Source organism: Schistocerca serialis, chromosome 10, assembly GCF_023864345.2.
Source record: "Schistocerca serialis cubense isolate TAMUIC-IGC-003099 chromosome 10, iqSchSeri2.2, whole genome shotgun sequence".
Taxonomy (NCBI): domain Eukaryota; kingdom Metazoa; phylum Arthropoda; class Insecta; order Orthoptera; family Acrididae; genus Schistocerca; species Schistocerca serialis.
Genome location: NC_064647.1, coordinates 177,900,452 through 177,917,714, shown reverse-complemented (window position 1 = coordinate 177,917,714; position 17,263 = coordinate 177,900,452). Strand labels below are relative to the sequence as shown.

At 43.9% G+C, this 17,263-nt stretch overlaps 1 long non-coding RNA gene across 1 annotated transcript in view; it reads right to left on the bottom strand.

The window, feature by feature from the left end:
* Window positions 1–989: 989 nt before the first annotated feature.
* Window positions 990–17,263, bottom strand: part of LOC126425271 (uncharacterized) — an 89,725-nt gene continuing 73,451 nt past the window's right edge. The window contains exon 3 of the long non-coding RNA XR_007576275.1: window positions 990–1,100. This is a non-coding gene — a long non-coding RNA (uncharacterized LOC126425271). The remainder of the gene's footprint in view (window positions 1,101–17,263) is intronic.

Genomic DNA, 17,263 nt, shown 5'->3' with positions numbered 1-17,263 from the left:
GTACAAAGAAGGGCAGCTAGTTTTGTATTATACGGGAATTAGTGTCATAGACATGATGTGTGAATTGGAGTGGCAATCATTAAAACAAAGTCGTTTTTTCGTTGCGACGGGATCTTCTCATGAAATTTCAATCACCAGTTTTCTCCTCCGATTGTGAAAACATTCTGCTGGCACCCCCCTACATACGTAGAAACGACCATCACGATAAAATAGGAGAAATCAGGATTCGCACAGAAAAAATTAAGCCCTCTTTCTTCTCGCGCGCCGTTCGAGAGGGGAACGGTAGAGAGACAGCTCGAAGGTGGTTCAAAAACAAAAGATTCAAAAGGCCTCGAGGACTATGGGACTTAACATCTGAGGTCATCAGTCCCCTATAGCTTAGAGCTACTTAACTAACTAACCGAAGGACATCACACACATCCATGCCCGAGGCAGGATTCGAACCTGCGAACGTAGCAGTCGCGCGGTTCCGGACTGAAGCGCCTGGAACCGCTCGGCCACCGGAAGGTGGTTCATTGAACCCTCTGCCAGGCATTTTATTGTGGGATGCTAACACACCACTTTCCACAGCTCAGTGTTCCTGCATCGGGCAACCATTACTGTGTTTGAGCATTAAGAAGTGTATTCGCATTATTACATTTTTCCACATCCAGAGCAAACTGTCAATTATTACGTCACATGTAAATTCTATTCAGGTCATCCCTACAGTCACTCAGTGATTGCGTTATTGAAGAACAGTGGCAGGTTACTGCTCATCCGATTCGTAACAAATAAATAATGCTGTAATCTCTGAAGAGTGACATTTAGCAGGCTTATTTTCTTTTATTTTTAATGTAGTGTATTGCAGATCCCGGTAAAACAATTTTGGACGGTCCATGCTTGACGGCTATCCTTACAGTCCAGGATCCACATCAGCTGTAATAATTAAACGGGGGCTCGGTGTACACTTTATGTACATCTGGTCTCACCTTTGTGTCACCTGAGGAGGCGGACAGGGTGCGGCCGCTTCACGTCACATACATCTCCAGCAAGGCGACGGGTCCGCGTTCGATACCTGGCAGCAGCCGTCTTGTCGCACTCCGTGGTTGATCGCAGCTCACCTGAAAACGGAAAGACGAGACGGCGTCACTCCAAGAGGTCTCTTGTGCTGTGGTCCTGCAGATAATGGCACATGCCGTCTGCACACATCTATAGATAACTCACAAGATACTGAATTTAACTGACGAAACCAGAAAATACCTGTAAGAATTTAGGAAATGAAGACGTATAAGAAATGAAACTGACAAAAAGTGAATCACTGATTGCAGAAACAGCATTAGTCCATGCATGTTGACTTTGAGAAAAACGGAAAAATAAGTTTGTGGGCCTGACAATTCTATTTTCTTTGACAGCTCTATTTTACTTTGAACGGCACAGTTTCTGGTGATGTCCAGACTCTATTTTCAATTATGTAATTATTAGATTATATAATGATTTAAATACGCAAATTTCGTGGACATGTGCTGTTTCTGAAATCAATTGGTTGCCAGAAATGTAAGTCTGTTATTCAGCAGTTTATTTGTAAATTTATTATGTTAATATAAAAATTGTTATTATTAGGCTACATAACAGTTTCTGAAGATCAGCTATATTATTTCTCATTACCAAAATTCTTATTTTATGTGTACATAACAGATTCTGAACAACTACTTTTAACTACAAATAACAATCAGGTAAAAAGCAAGCTTAGTGAAATATTGCTTGTACCCATGTCTATCATTCACTGTCAGGTCCTCTGCTGTCTACTGAAGGCCAGTTGTAGAGAGCTCTGTAAAAGGATAGGGTCTCTTCAGGGATATATGGCTCCAATTTCTTGAGGTCAGTTATTTTCTTCTCACTTAGTGGTACACATTTTACGTATGCTGTAGCCGTCGGTAGAGTTACTGTTGTTTTTAAATCAAGAAATAAACGAAAAGTGTGCGTCACCAGACTTCCAATGCATGGTTTTGCAATGACGTGCCACTACACTCAGTGTTGTATTCAAATTCCATGAATACTGAAACGGTGAATGATTGTTTCTCATTCCTTGAGAGCACTTTGCTGTTCATTGTTTCCAGGGACAAGGCATTGCGTTTGTAAAATTTAGGCCACCATTGTTTGAAAGCCAGTACAAACTCTGTTGAAACAACTTTAATCTGGTATTTGTTAAAGGTACTTGCAGCAACAATAAGTTCTACAAACTGCATGATGCTATAAATCCTATCGACAGCTCGAATTTTCCTCTTAATCACTGCAAAATCCCTGTCACAGGGTAAGAATGAATGGCCTGTGACCGGGAAATAATGATAAATTCTGAGTACACGCTGGGATGCTGCAACTGCCATGAGGAACCTGACCATAGCATTATCCTTACTCTGCCCTGGGCATCCATCTGAAAACAAATGCAGGTATTTTATGTTTGGTGACAACTCGTTTCGTATGTAATCCAGCAGAAACGTGCAGACTTCATCGGGACCCTTCTTTGCTACACCTTCGTGATAAATGTAGAATGTTGCATATCCTGTCTTCAGGCTGTGGATATTGAATATACTGACACTGAGTTGCCGAAGGTAGAACATTTCCTGAACTGGAATGGTAGGAAGGGACACATTCTGCATAAAATCTATGGCAATACCTGCAGCATCCTTGTCTTTTTGAGACAGTACTTGTACTTCACCAATACGAGCAGAAAACTTTGCAGCCCTGCGTTTATGAACCATCATTTCTGCAGCGGCAACCCTCTTAGCCTTTTCATTCAGTGTATTGTTTCATAATTTATTTTGAAGCGCTTCACAAGTACCACATGTTTCAACTTGTGGTCGACCAAATGTAAGTCCGCAGCTCGTGGTCGTGCGGTAGCGTTCTCGCTTCCCGCGCCCGGGTTCCCAGGTTCGATTCCCGGCGGGGAAAGGGATTTTCTCTGCCTCGTGATGACTGGGTGTTGTGTGATGGCCTTAGGTTAAGTTAGGTTTAAGTAGTTCTAAGTTCTAGGGGACTGATGACCATAAATGTTAAGTCCAATAGTGCTTAGAGCCATTTGAACCAAATGTAAGTGAAAAACATTGTTTGAATATTTTTAAATAAAATTCGTACTTAATATCACTTGCTTGGGGATGTCGTAATCTGAACTGTTCATGCATGATTTTGACATTAAGTTGGCTATTTAAATAACGCTGTTCTCTTGTGCCATAGTGAGTAATTTTTTGGGGATAGGAATTTACGTGATCAATTATCAAACTTATTTCTGCTCCACCGATTTAATTTCCCGGCGCATTTTTATCCCTCTGGTCACTAGGCGACTTTCCACAAGCAAGCAGATTGCTTATCTTCCTTACCCTTTGCTTTGTGACACCATGGATACTTAAGAAAGCTTTCTTGCGTAACTCTGACAGTCCAGTGCTGGAATTAATAAAATACTGAAAATTGTTGCATTTTGGTTTGCAGTTGCCTCCTTCTGGTACTCTTCTTCGTCTTCTGGAAATATTACCTACAGTAATCAGCCCTTGGAGATAAGAATCTTGTGCGTCCTTTGATGTCATGTTGTAGAAAAGTGAAAATACTTCATTTCTTTCCTGTTCAGGAATTCTTCCAAAGCAGTTTCTACGACATCTACAAAATTACACAGATATTTCAGTCACGCAGTAAATCATTAGTTTACTATTTTACTGACGTATAACCTCTCGCATTAGAACATTACTTACCTGCAGTCCACACCAATGCTTTTCTTCGAAACTAACTTTCTACTGTAGTTTTTGTGCCCTAAACCTTTAATTCGAGACCTTTTTATGATTTCACGCTGATACTCAACATTCTTTACACCTTTTTTCCTCTTTCTACTTTCACCACCATCATGTACATCCATATCTCCCCTGTTCAACATTGCTGTGCTTGACAAAAGAAAAACCGTGCGAACACAGAGACGATATTACACAACAGGCTAGCCAACGTGGGCTGCAGAAATAGCGCTAGTCGTGGAAAAGCGTTCTTTCTCCTCTCACTCATAACGTCGGGATCTTGTTTGTCCCATTAAGAATGATGGACAAATGGTGTTTCTGCATTCATTCGATAGAGGGAGCGCCATAACATGGAAATCAGCTCTTAACTCAATTTAACCAAACAGTGGACAAGTGTTGTTTCTGCAATCAGCGATTCAAGTGCAAAACCGAAAGTGGAAATGGCTAGAGGAGAAATGGAAAAATTGTTGAAGCATGCATAACCGTGATGCAATGATGAGCCAAAAGTATTATGAGCAACTGCCACGACAGGTCGACTCCCACCTACTGCGTTCCGGGTACGTGACGCAGTAAGGGAAGTACGCAGGGTGGGCAGAAACAGGTTGAAATGCTCGTAAGAGTGCTGTAGGGTAGGTTGTGCCGAGAAATAATTGTGAAGAAAAAATTCTATACGTTACGCCGTTTCCAAGTTAATCAGTACTGAAGTTCGCCAATCAGGCCGTCGGGCGCGCTATTCAAGCAGTCCCCAGAGACTGTGTCGCCAAAGGCGTTCTTCGTTTTGCTTCTTAAAACCGAACAAAGACTGGACATGAGACGGTAGTAAGGACCGAATCCGAGACAAAGGTTGAAAAGGCTGGTGCTCAATCATCTGCGCTATGAGAACAACTGACGTTAATTGTATCTGGCAGGCAGCTCGACTTCAACTTTTGAAAGGTTCGGATCGCTTAATGTGCGCCATATTCCTGAATTAAGCATGGATGAGAAGGCATTCATCATCAACTTTTGAAAGGCTCGGATTGTTTACTACGTGCCATAACCCTGAATTAAGCATTATGCGCGCAACGGTCTGATTGGCTAACTTCAGTGTTAACTAACTCGGAAACGGTGCAACGTATCGAACTTTTTTTCTTAACAGATACTCCTCAGCACAACCTATCCCTCAACACCATTTCTGACCAGCCTGTACAAGCGCAGCAGATACCAAAGCGAATTCATTGTAGCCATGGCCGCCAAACTGGGAAATCCACTGGAGTAATCTACTCTGGAGAAGAACAGAGCATGACAGCGAGCGTACTGGAAACGGCGGAGCTGGTCGGCTGTCGTAAGCATCTATGGAAATTGGCTGACAAGGTGTTGGTCATCCACGCCGCAACACAGAACGTGAAAACATCAGGAGTGGACTACGTTGCCTCAGAAGCTTAAAATATTTGGGAGACTCGCCATCACAAAACTGTTCCATCAGGTGTCTAAGTCTAGAGGACTGATTACCTCAGATGTTAAAAGAAAGTCTTATAGTGCTAATTTGATTTGATCCTGCGACCGATCCAGCGCCGAGGAAGGGAGTGATTCAAAAAGCCTCGTACATTACGGTGCCAATGGTGCGGAGCTCCATCCTGTACGAAAGTGAAGTCGTGGGAATCTTCCATAACTTGAGGGAACAGCCATTGTTCCAACATGTCTAGGTACGTGATTCCCGTTACAGTTCTTTCCCCAAATAAAAATAATCCATAAACCTTTGTTCAAATGGCTCTTAGGCACTATGGGACTTAACATCTGAGGTCATCAGCCTCCAAGACTTAGAGCTAGTTAAACCTGACTAACCTAAGGACGTCACACACATCCATGCCCGAGACAGGATTCGAACCTGCGATCGTAGCAGCCGCGTGGGTCCGGACTGAAGCGCCTAGAACCGCTCGGTTACAGCCATAATCCTTTGCAATGGTGAATGTGGATTTTCCAAACTCCATATGTGAACATTGTGTCTGTTCACTTTTTCACTAAGGTGGAACGTCGCTTCATCGCTAAAAGTTGCACGCTTTAGAAACGCGTCACCCTCAATCTTTGCTAGCACATAATCACAAAATGCGAGACGCTTCTCTTTGTCGCTGGGATTGAGAGCATGCACAAGTTGTAATCGGTGGGGCTTGTACAGCAAACGCCGTCTCAGAACTTTCCATACAGCTGGCAGGGGTATTCCAAGCTCTAGACTGGCTCTGTTGGTAGACTTACTGGAACGCCGCACAAAACTTTCTTGAATCCGTCGGACATCATCCTCTGACACACGCGGTCGTCCTGTGCTGTTTCCTTTGCACAATTCTCAGTCTGTTTAAAGTGCTTAAACCAACGGCTAATGATTTTGCGACTTGGTGGCTGAATACCGAATTTGGTACGAAATGCCCGCTGCACTGATATTTGCGACTCACTTTTCGCGAACTCAAGAACGCAGTAAACCTCGTGCTCCACAGTCGCCACCTCACTCACGACTGACTGTGAAACGGAATGACGGCCCTATTGCCTCGCGAACTCTACTAGCCGCTTCTCACACCATCACCGTCCTCCCGCCAAAAACTCTGAAATTTCCTCTTTTCATTGGTATTGGCCACGAATACATACGAATTTTTGGAAATATCCCTGTATTCTCTCGCGTTATTTATGTAAATTAGGTAGAGAAAAATGAGCATTTCTGGAAATAATCTCGCTTATTTGGCGTGTATTACGAGGGTTGAATGAAAAGTAAATCCTCCACCTTCGGTAATTGGGTTTGGATGAGAATATTTTAATAAATCAAACGCAGAAATACAGAAATAATCCTTAGAATGTGATCTTTAATTACCAATATTCACTTATCCACATAATCACCACCCAATTGGGTACATTTGTGCCAACGATGAACGAGTTTTCTGAAGCCGTTACGGAGTCTTTGTGTCGATGTTCCATACGCTGACCTTCCGTCTCCGGGTCGTAATGGTGTACCCACGTTTCGTCTCCTGTCACAACTGAATGGAGAAAGGCGTTACCTTCAGGTGTGCTTTCATTTCAGCAGTCAGCATCTGGGGTACCCATCGTGCACAGATCTTCCGACAGCCAAGCGAAGCAATAACGTGACCCACACGTTGATGTGAAATGCCATTTCTCTCTGAGTGATACTAGATCGTCGTGAATCAATGTGTCAACATTTTGCTTGTGAAACTCGGTGGTTGCTGTCAGAGGACGTCTTTGTTTGTCACACAGGTCAGATGTTCCCTCATCAACATCTCGCCCAACGACGTACAGTACTCACATCAACACAATCACCATAAACAGCTTTCATCCTCTGATGAATCTCCTTTTGGGTGACACCTTCTGCTGTCAAGAATTCAATGACTGCACGTTGCTTAATTCGCGCTCAGTTCTAAGGCTTCCCGCAAACTGGAGCTGTAGAGAAGAGGCTACGGAGCAAGCCAGTACCTGCCGCATACCAATGCTACCAACTGTTGAAGAGTTACGAAGATGGAGGCCTTACTTTCAGTCAATCCTCGTACAACTGCTGCAATTTTAGATAGAGCTATTTCGTTGTATCTGACAGAGAGTCACAAAATAGACGTAATCAGATCGAAAAACTATACCAGCGTTGGCTACTATTCTTACTAACAGCTTTTTCAGTATTAGAAAGCGACGTCTTGATTTTTCATGTAGCCAAACGTTTGACAAACTATGATGAGGTAATAGATTCTTTCGCACAAAGGATAGCACGTCGTATAAAGGTGTAGCAAGATAAGAGAGAAAAAATGCTGGGACCTAAGGACTCAAGAAATGGACCTGTGTTGCTTGTCTCTTGTCTTCACTGGTTTCATGTTTCCTAATTTTACGTCACACAAAAGAGAAATACGCAATGAAAAGTGCAAATATTCTGAAGAGTTCTTATTTTCCCGGTCACAAATAATCCCACCTAGCATTAATTGTGAGTTTTTTTTAACGAGGGTAGAATGTCAAACCTGTCGACTGGGAGCAGGAAAGGCACCACAGGACATTTTAATTTCCACTGTCCTGCATGTAGGTTTGATGGCTTCCATTACAAAATATAGACGTTTGAATTCCACACAGTGAAATACAGCGACGTGCGATAGAAGAATATTGCGTGGTTAGGCATGCCACTGCACTTTGGCACACTTAATACCGAATGACAGTCTTACATTTACTCGAAGATATATGTATTATACATCAAACTCTTCAGAAGGGCCGGCCAGTGTGGGCGAGCGGTTCTAGGCGCTTCAGTCTACGGTCGCAGGTTCGAATGCTGCCTCGGGCATGGATTTGTGTTATGTCCTTAGGTCAGTTAGGTTTAAGTAGTTCTAAGTTCTAGGGGACTGATGACCTCAGATGTTAAGTCCCACAGTGCTCAGAGCCATTTGAACCATTTCTTCAGAAGGATGTGCGCTACCAAATGAACAACTTTTGAAAAATGGATTTTTTTAAATTTATGACGTCCAATCTCAAGCGCTCGAGGGAAGGGGGATGGGCGCCACTATCAAATTTTTGTCCCCGTTCGGAAATATAGTAGATCCGGCACTGCTACCAACAGGGACTCCTGAACGGGCGTTCAGCGAACGTTGCAGGCGCCTCGGTCATGCACCCACGCTGACTGCTGTTCACCGGCGACGAGGGCAGGAATTTTCGCTCCAGCACCGCAACCACATGAATCACGTTGTATGCTCTCGGAAAGCAAGCACCCTGCAACGGGAAGGGAGCAATAAGGTCTCTGTAATGTTTCCATGGGTGTTCTCTCCATTTTGTAAGGTACAATGTGTGGTGTCACCGCCAGACACCACACTTGCTAGGTGGTAGCCTTTAAATCGGCCGCGGTCCGTTGGTATACGTCGGACCCGCGTGTCGCCACTGTCAGTGATTGCAGACCGAGCGCCGCCACACTGCAGGTCTAGAGAGACGTCCTAGCACTCGCCCCAGTTGTACAGCCGACTTTGCTAGCGATGGTTCACTGACAAATTACGTTCTCATTTGCCGAGATGATAGTTAGCATAGCCTTCAGCTACGTCATTTGCTACGACCTAGCAAGGCGCCATTATCATTTGCTATTTATCTTGTGATGCATGTACCGTCAGACCGATGTTCACCAATTATGGATTAAAGTTAAGTATTCCAGAAGCTACGTACCTTTTTTGCTAGTATAATTACTTTACCTGTTCCAGACCTCACGCCAGCCTGCGTGAGCTTAAACGCGTGCCTTTCGGCTCCCTCCTAGTGGCTTGGCTGTCTTGCCAAGTCACAACACAATGGATCAACAGAAGTATGCATATATCATTGGGGATCACGTCCACCGCTTCCCACTGTATTTTAGTCGGCTCGATGGCGTCTACCAGCAGGACAACGCGACGCCTCACACAGCTCGCAGTGTACATGCGTACCTAGATGATAATTAATCGAAACCCTCAGCTGCCAACAGGTGTTGTTGATATACCTCAATGGGGACAGTTGAAAATGTGTGCCCCGACCGGGATCTCCTGCTTACATGACAGACGCTCTATCCATCTGAGCCACCGAGGGCACAGAGGATAGCGCGACTGCAGGGACTTATCCCCTGCACGCTTCCCGTGAGACCCACATTCCCAACTGTCGACGACCTACATTCGGAATGTCCTAAAGGATATTTGCCCATTCACTCATTACTCGCGCCAACTAAGGTGACGATCCGCGTAAGAGTTCGAGCAAAGGGTGAGAATTCGCACAGAAAAAGGTCAGTGGCCGGATAGCCTTTAACTATATGATGATAGTAACTGTTCCGAAAGAACAGATACCAATGATGACCATGCAGCTTCTCTAGAAACAATGGTAATTAGTCGAAACCCTCAGCTGCCATCAGGGGTTGTTCAAATGGTTCAAATGGCTCTGAGCACTATGGCACTTAACATCTGTGGTCATCAGTCCCCTAGAACTTAGAACCACGTAAACCTAACTGACCTACCGACATCACACACATCCACGCCCGAGGCAGGATTCGAACCTGCGACCGTAGCGGTCTCGCGGCTCCAGACTGTAGCGCCTAGAACCGCACGGCCACTCCGGCCGGCTGAGGGGTTGTTGACATACCTCAATGGGGACAGCTGAAAATGTGTGCCCCGACCGGGAACATTACGAATGTAGGTTGTAGACAGTTGAGAATGTGGGTCTCACGGGAAGCGTGCAAGGGATAAGTCCCTGCAGTCACGCTATCCTCTGTGCCCTAGGTGGCTCAGATGGATAGAGCATCTGCCATGTAAGCAGGAGATCCCGGGTTCGTGTCCCGGTCGAGCCACACATTTTCAGCTGTCCCCATTGAGGTATATCAACGGCACCTGTTGGCAGGGTTTCGATTAATTATTCTTTCTACAGAAGCTGCATGGTCACCATTGGTATTTGTTCTTTCGGAACAGTTACTATCTTCATGTACCTAGAAGAGTACCAAATTGAGTTTACCGTGCTCTCCTGGCCACCAAACTCCCAAGATTTACACCCAATCGAGACTCTGTGTGACCACCTCGATCGGGCTGTTAGCACCAATGATCCCCAACCGAGAAAACCCAGCGCAACTGACCATAGTACTTTAGCCGACATGACTCCACATCTCGGTCGGTACCATCCAGACGCTACCGACTGTCTTCCTGCACGTCTTGGGCTGCAAAAGTAGTTATTGAGGCTTTTCACAGGTGGTGACATTACTGCGAGTGGACCGTGTAGTAATCAGCATCCGCGCAGTGAGGTAGCTAGGGGCTTTCTTTAATGAACGGCTTTAGCTGGCTGTCAGATACCATAACCAAGGCGGTGACGGACGCTGCTAGTGTGGCGTCTCCTATGGGGGAGTCTAATTTTCTGCCCCCTGTTCTTATTTTCGAACCACTCTGCTCCTAGGTATAGCAGTGCAGTTTTAACAACAGCAAGTAAAGTCCAATATCCTTAAAGCATTCGGTAAACTTCCATTACGACTGTCTGCGGTGTTTTCTTTAGGCATGGCCAGAGTTCTTTCGTGTGAATAGTGAGTTTCGGCTCGTGACATTTGCGCAGGAGTACCGCGACGGATTTAATGGGGCGTTAGGGAGGGTCTGGGGCCATGAAAGGCGTCATCCGTGAGGCGTTAAGGCTATAACTGCCAGTGCCCTCTGATAAGGCTAAATGTCTGGTCGCAGATGCGCAGTACACAGTGCAGCCAGCGACGCGTAAGAGAGCACCTGGATTGCCATTTCCAGATCTGGCACGGCCGAGCGTCACGTTCTCGACCCGTGTTATCCGTCATTCGTGACTGACCAACAAAAATGAGACCAGTTGCACTGTTCAGTACGGACTGTTTCAGACTGATACGATAAAAACATGGGGCTCCTCAAGTACCATAAAAAGGATTGTTTCCATTGAAAAACTTTTAAAACAGTCCACGTCCACGTCCAATTTGTTTCTTTAATTCCAGTCTGTGATCACAGCCGGCCGCAGTGGCCGAGCGGTTCTAGGCGCTTCACTCCGGGACCGCGTGACTGCTACGGTCGCAGGTTCGAATCCTGCCTCGGACATGGATGTGTGTGATGTCCTTAGGCTAGTTAGGTTTAAGTAGTTCTAAGTTCTAAGGGACTGATGACCTCAGATGTTAAGTCCCATAGTGCTCAGAGCCATTTGATCCATTTTAACCCTCTGTGATCACAGAGTTTGTCGTCAGAATATTGATTTCAGCCTTTAGTGACCTTCTTCAGTTTTTCAGATAAAAGAGAAACCAAATACGGTTTGTGGACAATTTTCATCTCGTAAGCAATAAATTAGGAATAATGAAAAGATACTAATTTCATACATGTAGAATACAAGAGCTTCAAAATACTCGTATGTGGCGTAATATACCAGTTAAAAAGATGTCCTAGTGTAATAAAGCGAGAGTGGAATCGAGTATTAATTTTAATTCCGTTTTGGCAATTAAAGAAATTAACATCTTTTGTGATTTTAATGTATTGCATTTTATTACCATAAAAACTTCTGCTTTTGTTGTGTTTTTCGGTCCGAAGACTGGTTTGATGCAGCTCTCCATGCTATTCTATCCAGAGCAAGCCTCTACATCTCCGAATAATTACTGCAACTTACACACTTTCGAATCTGCGTACTTTATTCATGTCTTGGTCTCCCTCTACAACTTTTACCTGTCACATTCCCACCAGTACTAAATTGGCGATCCGTTGATGTCACAGAATGTGTCATATCGACCGATCTCTTCTCCTAGTTAGGTTGTGTCACAAATTTCTTTCCTCGCCAGTTCTGGTCAGTACCTCGTCATCAGTTACGTGGTCTACCCACCTAATCTTCAGCACTCTTCTGTAACGCTTTGTATTTCCCGAACACATTTTACATCCTAAAAGTTCCGAGACAGACGTTTTCCAGGCGCATAAATAATATCAGCGCAGTACCTACAGTGGCAGCTAGGGCCAGCAACTGTAAACAACAGGATGTGGGTTCGGCCAGCTAGTTGTCAGCAGACAGTGTTAAATGCGGATCTGAGTTTGTAGTGTGTCAACGGTGTTTCGTCACAGATCGCAGTGTGGCAACATCTCTAATTTTTCAATACATTCTTTACAATTTACGAAATTCTAGCATGTTGGAGTACCTTGGATTATCAACTTCTGTTAATCAGCAGAACGAAGAACCAGTCCAAGTTGAAATTTTTATTTTTTATTCATTCGATAACTACTTTCGGGCCGAGACCCATTTTTAAATCATCATATCAAAGTCGAAAATGGCATTTCCGGAGATGTCAAGAAAGTGCAGTGAACATCAGTTGTCTGTATGCACTGTAAATGTTCATTGCACGTGTTTGACATCTTCGGCTATGCCGTTTTCGACTTTGACATGGTCATTTGAAAACAGGTATCGGTCAGAAAGTAGTCATCGAACGAATCAAAAGTAAAAATTTGGAACTTGGACTGGTTTTCCGTTCTACTGTTTTTTTAGAATGTTTCGAAGACGAGAAAAGAGTGTTGTACTCAAAGTTTGTTCCGAAAATTTTGACTTCAGAACAACAACAAAAATGACATGTCGACGCCTGTAGTGACTGGATTGAAATGCAAAATGTGGGTAATTCTTTTCTGGAAGAAATGAACATGGGTGACGAAATTTGGGGTTATTAATACGAATATGTCACAAAACGACAAAGTGCAAAGTTTACGTGAAGCGTCAACGCTTTGACGATAGAACCGACATTCGAGTCAATGAGACGCTCGAAATGAACACCATCCCAAAGAAGGTCGTTTCTGTCTGTTGCACATTATTGCATGAACGTTTTATGTGTTGTATTCGGCTGGCGGGACACTATGTGGAACATATGAAATATTAAAACTACAGTCTTAACTTTTCTCTAGTTTTTATTAAACCAGTCTCGATACTGGGGACTTAACATCTGAGAACATCAGTCACCTAGACTACTTAAACCTAACTAACCTAAGGACATCATACACATCCATGCCCGAGGCAGGATTCGAACCTGCGACCGTAGCAGTAGCGCGATCCCGGACAGAAGCGCCTAGAACCGCTCTGCCACAGCGGCCGGCTTTTCACTATCTCATAATTTATTTTTTACAAGATGTGGATTGCCAATTAGTCGTATCTGGTTAGTCACTTGTATTAGTAGACCGAAATTAAAGGAACAAATTTTAAACTTCCTGGGTCACTGTTTATATTCGCGGCTGTGTCACAGCTTTCAATTCTACTCCTGAGACATCCGCAAGATTCTGAGAGTGAAACAACACGGTAGTTGTGCATAAATTACAGATTAAATTTTGTATCAGTGATCTGCAATAAGGTTTCAAATTGTTTAGCTGTTGCTCTGTATGACAGCTTCATTTGTGTAAGGATAAGTAATCAGTTACAGAAATTTTCCTTCTTAGTACAGATACGATGGTGGCAAACTTGATTCGAAACCGTTAACCTTGCCATAATTTCAGCTGTGATCGAGGCTGTGTGATCGTAATAGGGCGGTCACTGACACACATCTCTTCATTCTTGCGTTCCCGACATATTCTTTAACTAAAACACAATCAATTACTTACATTTATGAAATGGTTCTAGGCGCTACAGTCTGGAACCGCGCGACCGCTACGGTCGCAGGTTCGAATCCTGCCTCGGGCATTGGTGTGTGTGATGTCCTTAGGTTGGTTAGGTTTAAGTAGTTCCAAGTTCTAGGGGACTGATGACCTCAGAAGTTAAGTCCTATAGTGCTCAGAGCCAATTTTTGAAATATTCAAGTACCAGATACGTTCATAGCATCTGTCGTCCTGGAACGAGCGTTCAACACTGTAGAGTGGTGCAAGATATTCGATGTACTGAGAAAAATAGGAGACGCTACAGGTAGAGGCGGTTAATATACAACACGTTCAAGAGCCAATAGGGAATAATAACACTGGACGACTAAGAACGAAGCACTCGGATTAGAAAGAGTGCAAAATAGGGATGTAGTCTTTCGCCCATATTGTTCAATCTATGCATCGAAGTTAATGACATGGGCCTGAAATTCAGTGGATTACTCCTATTGCCTTTTTTGAATATTGGTGTGACCTGTGCAACTTTCCGGTCTTTGGGTACGGATCTTTCGTCGAACGAGGGGTTGTATATGATTGTTAAGTATAGAGCAACTGCATTAGCATACTGTGAGAGAAACCTAATTGGTATACAGTCTGGACCGGAAGACACGCTTTTATGAAATGATTTAAGTTGCTTCACTAATCCGAGGAAGTCTACTTCTACGTTAGTCATGTTTATTATTATGATAGGGTACTGTGAGTGCAGCCTCAGTAGACCAGAATGGAAAATGAATCTGTAAGGTAAACTAGTAGGCTAATACAAATACGGCAACTGTCGACAGAATCGTAAATAAACGCTTTGAAGCTGCAACTGTTTCTTTGGTAACGTTATGATGTACGGGAAAGTGCGGTTGTTGAGTGACGTTAGAAGGATGGAGTATACCGTGACGTCCGTTGTGTCGTTGTATTGTAAGGCGCCACGTATACCGTTTGCATATGTATACGTGTATGTAGTCGTTGTCGTCTCTTCTTCAGATGGTTCAAATGGCTCTGAGCGCTATGGGACTCAACATCTGAGGTCATCAGTCCCCTAGAACATAGAACTACTTAAACCTAACTAACCTAAGGACACCACACACATCCATGCCCGAGGCAGGATTCGAACCTGCGACCGTAGCGTCTGTCACAATATTAATAAGACGTAAGGCTCTACACCACTATAAGAAAGTATCACTGTTCATGAAATAACAAAATATACGAATTAACTTCTTTATATTTTTCCTTTTTATTTAATCAAATGCTTTCAGATGTTTATTTCGCGCCCACAAATCATCCACGTCTCGATGTAGAGTGTAAAAGTGTGCATGAAAAGTAGTACACTGTTTCTGCTGATAACCACGTATAAGATTTTGGGTTGCTAGGCTACTTCGATCAACAGGATTCATATTGGATTTTGAAAATGATATTTCTATCCAAACTGACGTCCTCCACAATGGCTCATCAAATATCCTACCCTTTCGCGATAGGAATTCGCATAAATTGTATTTTCGCGAGTTTAAAGCAAACCATCGGCGGCGCGAAAGCAGTCTTGATACCGCGACACACTCGTGATGCGTACCAGCCTGTCACGAAATTGACTGACCTGCATACATCTACGAGGTGCATTCAACTTCTAAGGCCTCTGATTTTTTTTTTCTAATTAACTACTCACCCGAAATCGATGAAGCTGGCGTTACTTCTCGACGTAATCGCCCTGCAGACGTACACATTTTTCACAACGCTGACGCCATGATTCCATGGCAGCAGCGAAGTCTTCTTTAGGAGTCTGTTTTGACCACTGGAAAATCGCTGAGGCAATAGCAGCACGGATGGTGAATGTGCGGCCACGGAGAGTGTCTTTCATTGTTGGAAAAAGCCACAAGTCACTAGGAGCCAGGTCAGGTGAGTACGGAGCATGAGGAATCACTTCAAAGTTGTTATCACGAAGAAACTGTTGCGTAACGTGAGCTCGATGTGCGGGTGCGTTGTCTTGGTGAAACAGCACACGCACAGCCCTTCCCAGACGTTTTTGTTGCAGTGCAGGAAGGAATTTGTTCTTCAAAACATTTTCGTAGGATGCACCTGTTACCGTAGTGCCCTTTGGAACGCAGTGGGTAAGGATTACGCCCTCGCTGTCCCAGAACATGGACACCGTCATTTTTTCAGCACTGTCGGTTACCCGAAATTTTTTTGGTGGCGGTGAATCCGTGTACTTCCATTAAGCTGACTGGCACTTTGTTTCTGGATTGAAAAATGGCATCCACGTCTCATCCATTGTCATAACCGACGAAAAGAAAGTCCCATTCATGCTGTCGTTGCTCGTCAACATTGCTCAGCAACATGCCACACGGGCAGCCATGTGGTCGTCCGTCATCATTCGTGGCACCCACCCGGATGACACTTTTCGCATTTTCAGATCGTCATGCAGGATTGTGTGCACAGAACCCACAGAAATGCCAACTCTGGAGGCGATCTGTTCAACAGTCATTCGGCGGCCCCCCAAAACAATTCTCTCCACTTTCTCGATCATGTCGTCAGACCGGCTTGTGCGAGCCCAAGGTTGTTTCGGTTTGTTGTCACATGGTGTTCTGCCTTCATTAAACTGTCGCACCCACGAACGCACTTTCGACACATCCATAACTCCATCACCACATGTCTCCTTCAACTGTCGATGAATTTCAATTGGTTTCACACCACGCAAATTCAGAAAACGAATGATTACACGCTGTTCAAGTAAGAAAAACGTCGCCATTTTAAGTATTTAAAACAGTTCTCATTCTCGCCGCTGGCGGTAAAATTCCATCTGCCGTACGGTGCTGCCATCTCTGGGACGTACTGATAATGAACGTGGCCTCATTTTAAAACAATGCGCATGTCTCTATCTCTTTCCAGTCTGGAGAAAAAAAATCGGAGGCCTTAGAACTTGAATGCACCTTGTACAACCAATTTCAAGGTCATAATTCGCCCCACGCGACTGTGTGCAATTGAACTTCGTCCAATCAATTATTTCTGGTATCGTAATCACAGATCCCGACACTGACCGTCCATAACGCAGAATTAACACTGTTTTTTTTTTTTTATTCTAAGAGTAAATGAATGACGTCACGTCATCTTCATAGTCATTAAAATTTTATTCCAAATGATCTCAAACATTTATCGTCATTATATTTTAACGGTAATCAGAAAAAATATGATCTATTATCGGAAAGTAACACACAACACATCGCAAATCGCACGTAACTAAATGACAGCTTTGCATAGCGTCGGGACTTAATCACGCAAAACTATATAAAGAAATCTCCCCCAATCTCAGTTTCTCCATAGCAACTGACAGATACAAATAAGATATTCAAGACCTCATAGATCAATCCCGACCTGAAATGTTGCAGTAGGATGAGTTAGACAGAATTTCTGTTCGGAGTGATTAATGGCATCTTGCTGTAAATGTGGAAATATTGT